Source organism: Arachis ipaensis, chromosome B3 (assembly GCF_059453495.1).
Source record: "Arachis ipaensis isolate K30076 ecotype BB chromosome B3, ASM5945349v1, whole genome shotgun sequence".
NCBI classification, from domain to species: domain Eukaryota; kingdom Viridiplantae; phylum Streptophyta; class Magnoliopsida; order Fabales; family Fabaceae; genus Arachis; species Arachis ipaensis.
This window is the reverse complement of record NC_142438.1, coordinates 122,925,201-122,934,248: the sequence shown is the minus strand read 5'-3', so window position 1 is coordinate 122,934,248 and position 9,048 is coordinate 122,925,201. Positions and strand designations below refer to the sequence as shown.

Here is a 9,048-nt window from a genome sequence, read left to right as displayed (position 1 = left end):
CTAGTTGCTTAAATCACCTAGCCTTGGTATTGAAAAGGTGCCAAGAGACCAATCTGGTCCTGAACTGGGAGAAATGTCACTTTATGGTAACTGAAGGAATAGTCCTTAGTCATAAGGTTTCTAACCAAGGCATTGAGGTTGACAGAGCTAAGGTGGAACTTATTGAAAAACTTCCCCCACCCAGTGATATCAAGGCAATTAGGAGTTTTTTAGGGCATGCTGACTTTTACAGGAGGTTTATTAAAGATTTTTCAAAGATAGCCAAGCCCTTAAGCAATCTCCTTGTATCTGATACACCGTTTATCTTCGATGAAAAATGCATGCTAGCATTCGAAAATTTGAAACAGAGGCTGTCCTCTGCCCCTATCATTTCCCCACCTGATTGGAACCTACCTTTTGAATTGATGTGTGATGCATCTGGTTTTGCAGTTGGGGCCGTGTTAGGGTAGAGGAAAGATAACTTAGTCCATGTGATCTACTATGCTAGCAAAGTCCTCAATGACACTCAAAGAAATTATACCACTACTGAAAAGGAGTTTCTAGCAATAGTTTTTTCATTTGACAAGTTTAGATCATACCTCATTGGTGCTAAAGTGATTTTTTTCACAGATCACACAGCACTTAAATATTTGTTTGCCAAGCAAGAATCAAAACCAAGACTAATAAGATGGATCTTATTATTGCAGGAATTCAACATTGAAATTAGAGACAAGAAAGGAGTGGAGAACAAGGTAGCAGATCACCTATCCAGAATCCCTCATGATAAAGGTAGAGCACATGATACAAGTGTAAATGAGCTCTTTCCTGATGAGCAGTTGATGACAGTTCACAAAACACCATGGTTTGCAGACATTGCCAACTTCAAGGCAACTGGGCCTTTACCTCCAGAGATCAACAAACATCAAAAAAGAAAGCTCATAAATAATGCAAAATATTTTGTCTGGGATGAGCAATATCTCTTCAAGAAGTGTTCAGATGGAATCCTGAGATGATGTGTTTGAGAAGAAGAAGGACGAGAGGTCCTGTGGAATTGCCACAGCTCATGCTATGGAGGCCATTTTGGAGGGGACAGAACTGCAGCCATGGTGTTACAAAGCAGATTCTTTTGGCCCACCCTTTTCATGGATGCCAAAGAACTAGTAAAGAACTGCAATGAATGCCAAAGAGCTAGAAACTTGCCCAGAAGAAATGAGATGCCACAGAATTTCATCTTAGAACTGGACCTGTTTGATGTATGGGGAATCAATTTCATGGGACCATTCCCAACCTCATATTCAAACAAGTACATTTTGGTGGCAATGGACTACGTTTCCAAGTGGGTGGAGGCTATTGCAACCCCAACAAATGATAACAAGGTGGTCATGAACTTCCTCAGGAAGAATATCTTTAGCCGGTTTGGAGTCCCACGAGCACTCATCAGTGATGGAGGGAGCCACTTTTGTAACAGATCACTAGAAGCTCTTCTCTTACGATACGGGGTGAAACACAAGGTTACAACGACTTACCATCCCCAAACAAGTGGGCAAACTGAGATATCTAACAGAGAGCTAAAAAAGATTTTGGAAAAGAATGTGGGAGCATCAAGAAAGGATTGATCGAAGAAGCTGGATGACGCTCTTTGGACATACAGAATAGCATTCAAAACACCACTCGGGATGTCCCCATATCAACTGGTGTATGGAAAAGCTTGTCACCTACCACTGGAGCTGGAACATAAAGCTCTCTGGGCTCTCAAGATACTAAATTTTGACAGCATTGCTGCTGGTGCAAAGAGGATTCTGCAGCTGCAAGAGATGGAGGAATTTAGATCTGAAGCCTATGAAAATGCCAAGATTTATAAAGAAAAGGCGAAAAGAAGGCATGACCTCCATCTGGCACCAAGGAGTTTCGCAAAAGGGCAGCAAATACTCCTCTACAACTCCAAATTGAGACTGTTCCCAGGAAAACTCAAATCAAGGTGGTTAGGACCCTTTCTTGTCACAAAAGTCTCCCCATATGGACACATAGAAATCATGGATGAAAGTTCTGACAGGACTTTCACTGTGAATGGACAAAGGCTCAAACACTATATGGGCAACATGGGGGAAAACCCCAAAGTGAGGTATCATCTCAAGTAATGGAGGGATCGTCGAGCTAGCGACGCTAAAAGAGCGCTTTGTTGGGAGGCAACCCAACCTAAGGTAGTTTCTTTTTCATCGTCATTTGAATAAATACCACAAGTTGTTTCCCCTGTATTACAAGGAGCTAAGTTTGGTGTTTCACACCAAAATAATCCAAGAGTAAAAGTGTAATTCTAAGTTTGGTGTTCCACCAAAGATATTAGTTAGAATCACACTACACTCCAATGGCAAAATGCTAGATCCAACTAATCAGGGGATCACTTAGCAGTAGTTTAGTCTTTAGTTAATAGTTGCTTAGTTAATAACAACGTATGAGGCTCTCTGAAAGTATGCAATCTATTGTACTAGGCAAGGAACTAAGTTTGGTGTTCACACACCAAATTAAGTTCAGAAATTCACAAGCATACATGCAAGCTAACTATTTCTCAAGTGCTTTGGGAACAAGCAACTTCCAATAACTTTGCAGGAGCCTTCTGAGGAAATGGTGCACCATCATCCAAGGAAGTGAAGGAGCAAAAACTATGGATGATGACAACAAGGGGACAGCTAGAAACCATCACCCGAAGGTTGTATTGTTACTTAATTCCATATACTTGAAATGCTAAAAAATTGGAAGTCCCAAGGTGCCCTTGATTAATAGTTACTCATTAGTTTAAATCAGTAGAATTTAATGTTTGTTTTTATTGTTTTTGTCATATGAGTGCTGTCCACGATACCTGCTGCATCTTCACCTTGCTTATTTGTATGCTTGTCCCCTTTTTAATCAAATAAAAAGAGAATGTGTGTTATCAAAAACCAGAGTGGAATCCATATTGTGGAGTAAGTTCCTAATCTTGTGGTGTGGTAATAGATTAGCTAAGTTGGTTCACCAATAAGGTGGGAAGGCAACTATCTGTCCTGAATTATATGCTTGAAATACACCCCATGAGACTAGCTAAATAATAAGATCCGAATAAGAAAAAGGGAAAGAAAAAAAATGAAAGTTAAAGAATAAAAGAAAAAGAGTAAGAAATAAGGCTAGGCACCAAGGGTTTGAATCTTGAGGCAAGTGTCTGTGGTTTTCCTGTGTAAGGGATTTACTTGGATGAATAAGCTCTTAGGGGTGCCTTATCACTTGGTAAATTGGGTTAACTAACTCAGGATTATCAGCTGAAAGTCCACTATCAAGAGTAACCTTTGCTACAGAATGCTTAGTAACCCAAAGAGGTGTTGGACACCAAGGTCTCAAGAAAGAAAATAACAAACCATGTGCCTGTGGTGTGTATGTATTGGGGAAAGAGACTTGAGGGAGTAAGTCCTTAGGGGTGTCTTAACACCTAATACCTTGAACCAACTAGTTCGGGAGTGCTGTCTGAAAGCTTATCTTAAAGAGTCGCCCCCTCACAGAGCACCTAGTCTGAGAACACAAACGAGCCCTGAAATGACAAAAAGGATCAATGAATAAAAGTTTCATAAGGTGCAGTCAAGTGGGTATTCCAGGACATGATAAAGGTCTGAAAGCCAGTGAAGGAATGAACCTAAGTTGCTACGCATGAAACCACCATAAAACCAAGGACATGACTTCCACAATAATGACTCATTTCTCTTGGCATTTCATTCATCATTCTCTTGTTCCAGTACTTGCTTAGGGACAAGCAAGCTTTAAGTTTGGTGTTGTGATGCCAGGGCATTTTGGCCAGTTTCACTGACCTTTTCTTTACTGTTTTAGGGTAGTTTCATGCATTTTCTTAGGAAATAAGCAAGTTTTGGGTAAAATTTCACTTATATCTTGATTCAAGCAAGCATGGTGCACTTTACATGATTTCATGAGAATTTTGCATGAATTAAATGACAAATTAGATGATGCATGTCTCATGATGAGGATTAGAACTTTGATGCACCTTATTGCTTGATTTCAGGACAAAGGAAGCAAGAGAGAACCACGTTAGCAGCCACATTAGTCTAACTAACGTTACCACTAACGTGGAATGGGAGCTAGCTTGCAACGTTAATGAGAAAAGTAATCGCCAATAACATCCTCGAAGATATCATAGCCCACGTTAAGAGTCACGTTAACTAAGTTAACGTGAACTCTAACGTGGAAGAAGAAAGTGGAGCTAACGTTAGTGACACTCACCTTTGTCACTAACGTTGGACCAAGCTCATATTGGCCACGTTAAGGGCCACGTTAACTTAGTTAACGTGGACTCTAATGTTGGGAACCAAAAGAATAGCCAACGTTAGTGACACACACCTTTGTCGCTAACGTTGGACTAAGCCACTTTGAGCCACGTTAACTCCCACGTTAACTTAGTTAACGTGGAAGCTAACGTGGAGAAAGCAAATTATCGCCAACGTTAGTGACACTCACCTTTGTCACTAACGTTGGAATGAGCCATAATGAGCCACTATGAGCCACGTTAACTCCCACGTTAATTTAGTTAACGTGGAAGCTAACGTGGAGGAAAAGATGATGAGCCAATGTTAGTGACACTCACCTTTGTCACTAAGGTTGGAGATGGCTATCATCACCACGTTAAAAGCCACATTAACTTAGTTAACATGGATTCTAATGTGGGAAGTAGGGGCATCTTGGAACGTTAGTGACAAAGGTAAGTGTCACTAACATTCTCGAAGGATTGGCAAGCCTACGTTAAGAGCCACGTTAACTAAGTTAACGTGGACTCTAACATAGGGGGAAGAGTAGACTCTCAACGTTATTGGAAAAGGTGAGTCCCAATAACGTGTGCGAAGGACCAAGAGGCAACGTTAGTGGTCACGTTGGTGCCACTAACATTGAAGTTAACGTGGATCATCCCTGGATTAGGAACGTTAGTGAAAAAGGTGATTGTCACTAACGTTCTCGAACCCACGCTCTCACTTAACGTTAACGCCACTAACGTTCTGAGCTAAATACCCTGCCTACCTCACACTTTCTCTCTGCAAGTAAAGCTAAGCCCACTGAAGAGGATAACTGCTTCAAACTCAAGATCCAAAAGCCCATATTCAAGACTTGACGAACCAACTAGAAGATCAGAAGAGTAGTATATATAGGGGTAGTTTTGAATTAGAAAAGAGCTTTTGGGGGGGTGAGGTTGGAAGCTGGAGAACTATCCTCTGTAGAATTTTACTTTCTCTTCACTTCTAGTTTTATTTTCATAATGTATCTTCCATATTTGTTTTCTCTTTCCAGACCTATGAACAACTAAACCCCTTTCATTGGGTTAGGGAGCTCTGTTGTAATTTGATGGATCAATATTAGTTTTCATTATTCTTCTTCTATCTTTTCTCTTGATTTTACTAGAAAGGTTTCAATCTTCATCCAATTGGATAGTTATCTTGGAAAGAAGCTATTCATACTTGGATCTCTTCTGAACCTTGGAAGAGGAATAAAGAGATCATGCTAGAAATGGTTTCTCATATTGGACCAAATTAGGGTTGGAAGGATATGGTGACTATAATTCTACCAACACTTGATTTGGGAATGCATGTGGTATAATCAGTGACCATACTTCATCTCTTCTCTTGAGCAATTGACCAAGGAATTGGCTATTGATCAAGATTTGAGAGATTGAATTACAAGGAATTGTAATTTGATCACTTAAGATTGCCAAGGAGATCAATGAACGCATTGATTGAGGAAGAGGTGAAAATGAACTTGATCCGGAGAATGCAACATCTCCTAAGCCCAATGAATTCCCCATTTCTGATCTTACCCATTCTCTTTAATTTTTGCAATTTACTTTTATTAGCATCTTCCCCATTCCCATTTAAGATTCTGCAATTTACTTTCCATCATTTATTTTCAGCTCTTTACTATCAGCATTTACATTTTCTGCTATTTACTTTCCCGCCATTTAATTTCCTACAACTCTCAAACCAAATTCTGCTTCGCTCAACTAGAACATTCCTCTAATTAAAGTTGCTTGACCAATCAATCCCTGTGGGATTCGACCTCACTCTATTGTGAGTTTTTACTTGACGACTATTCGGTATACTTGCCGAAGGAAAATTGTTGAGAGACAAGTTTCCGTGCATCAAGTTTATGGCGCCGCTGCCGGGGATTGATTTTGTATCAACAATGATTAAATTGGAGGATAACTAGATTGAGCATGTTTCTTTTGTTTGATTTAAGTTCATTTGAGTAATTTACTTTCTGTTCAGTTATTTTCTTCCCTTTCCCCTACCCATTTTCTTAGTTGTTTACAATTCAGTCCACTAACCCACTAATTGTTTAATATATTGCATCACTCACACTAACAGTATTTCTGTAGAAATTACTTTCTGCATCTATTTCCTTGCTTGTGCCTTGTTGGTAGTATGACAGGGAGAAGAAGCGGGGCTTCAACTTCATTTGATTCTGAACCTGAGAGGACCTTATTTAGATTAAAGAGGGAAGCAAGAGGAAAGAGAGTAGTTGGTGCTGAGGAAGAGGCGGAATACTTTGAACCAGACATAGAGGAGAATATGGAGAACCATCATGAAGAAGAGGCTCACAACCATGGCCGAGAAGGTCCAGCACATCAGGCTGGGCAAGAGAGAAGGGTTCTGGGTTCGTACATCAATCCAAACCCAGGAAATTGCGAAAGTAGCATCCAAAGGCCAACCATATATGCCAACAACTTTGAACTAAAGCCACAGCTCATCACCCTTGTTCAGAACAATTGTTCATTCGGAGGGAGTGTCCAAGAAGACCCCAATCAACATCTGACCACCTTCCTGAGGATATGTGATACTGTGAAGTCTAATGGTGTTCATCCTGACACCTATAGACTACTTCTGTTCCCTTTCTCACTCAAGGACAAGGCATCTAAATGGCTGGAATCCTTCCCAAAGGAGAGTTTAGCAACCTGGGAAGATGTGGTGAACAAACTCTTGGCAAGATTCTATCCTCCTCAACGGATCAACAGGCTGAGAGCTGAGGTGCAAACCTTCAGGCAGCAAGATGGTGAGACTCTATATGAAGCATGGAAGAGGTTTAAGGATCTGACAAGAAGGTGTCCACCAAATATGTTCAATGAATGGGTGCAGCGGCACATTTTCTACGAAGGCCTTTCCTATGAATCAAAGAAGGCAGTAGACCACTCATCCGGGGGATCTCTGAACAAGAAGAAGACCATTGAGGAGGCCATAGATGTTATTGAGACTGTAGCTGAGAATGACTACTTCTATGCCTCCGAAAGAGGCAACACTAGAGGAGTGATAGAGCTAAACAATGTAGATGCACTGCCGGCCCAAAACAAGCTCTTTACCCAGCAATAAGCTTCCCTCACCAAGAAGATGGAGAGGAACCAAGTAGCAGCAATCACCACCTCATCAACAACCCAAAAAGGAGAGGATGAAGAAGCAGAAGGAAGTCAGGAGCAAGCCAACTACATTGGGAATTCACCTAGGCAAAATCATGACCCATACTCCAAGACCTACAACCCTGGTTGGAGGAATCACCCAAACTTTGGGTGGGAAAATCAACAAGATCAAAGCCAAGATCAGAGACGTCATAACCCCAACAACCATGCAGCTCACCAACAGTCCACACAGAGATCATATCAACACCACCCTAATAACACCTCTCCACATCCATACTAAAACCAAAACAACCCTTCTCATCACCCCAATCCCAACCCACCATCATCTGATGACAGACTCTCAAGGATTGAGAAACTACTTGAAGGCATATGCAAAGAGATTCAAGACAGTAAGGCATTCCGAGAAGAAGTGCGGTCCAATATGCAGAATCAAGATGCTGCCATCAAGAAACTTGAGACACAAATTGGCTACCTATTCAAGCAAATTCCCAGCCACAACCCTCGCAGCGATACTGACTCAAACCAAAGGGAGGAGTGTCAGGCTATCACCCTCAGAAGTGGAAAGGAATTGAAGGAGACTCTCAAGCAACCACAAGAGAAAGATTCAGTTCGAAAGAAGGAGGAACAAGATGAAGTTCAAGTCACCACCTCCAACTCACATCAAAAGGAAGGAGAGCTAAAGCCATATGTTCCCAAAGTCCCATATCCTCAACAACTGAAGAAGAAGGGGGATAATAGCCAGTTCTCCAGATTTTTAGAAATCTTCAAGAAATTACAGATTAACATACCCTTTGCTGAAGCAATAGAGCAAATGCCGCTCTATGCCAAGTTCTTGAAGAAATTGATGACTAAGAAGAGAAGTTGGAAGAGCAACGAAACTGTGATACTAACCGAAGAATGTAGTGCTATCATTCAGCATAAACTAACCCAGAAATTGAAGGATCCTGGGAGCTTCCAGATCCCTTGTATTATAGGGGAGATCACAGTGGAGAAAGCTCTATGTGACTTAGGAGCCAGCATAAATCTGATGTCAGTAGCTATGATGAGAAAAATGAAGATCGAGGAGGCTAAGCCAACAAAAATGGCCCTACAACTGGCAGACCAATCGTTCAAGTTCCCTCATGGTGTAGTAGAAGATTTGCTGGTGAAGGTGGGGGATTTCATCTTTCCAGCAGACTTTGTGGTGTTGGACATGCAGGAGGAAGCCAAGGCCTCCATCATCCTGGGAAGACCGTTCTTAGCTACTGCTGGAGCTGTCATTGATGTCCAAAAAGGTGACCTCACCCTGAGATTACACAATGAAAAGATGACATTCAATGTGTTCAAGGCCACGAGTTACCCACCAAAATAATTGGGAGAATGTATGAGGTTGGACTCACTGGAAGATGCAGAACAGGAGAGCTTTGAAGAAGAAGAACCTGAAAGGTTGACAGAGGAGGAATCAACGTCTAGTGAAGAGGCCGCAATAGCAGAAATTCATATACAAGGTGCACCAAAGGAAGAGAATGAAAAGTTAGAAGCACCAAAACTTGAACTCAAGGCACTGCCACCCACTCTCAAATATGCATACTTAGGCGAGAATGAAAGCTACCCAGTGATCATAAACTCATCCCTCAGCCAAGATCAAGAGAATGAACTGCTCC

At 41.3% G+C, this 9,048-nt stretch overlaps 1 non-coding gene across 1 annotated transcript; it reads right to left on the bottom strand.

The window, feature by feature from the left end:
* Window positions 1-7,007: 7,007 nt before the first annotated feature.
* LOC148572315 (small nucleolar RNA R71) lies at window positions 7,008-7,114 on the bottom strand. The gene has a single exon (XR_015908894.1). It is a non-coding gene; the product is annotated as a small nucleolar RNA R71 (small nucleolar RNA).
* Between the last annotated feature and the right edge of the window lie 1,934 nt (window positions 7,115-9,048).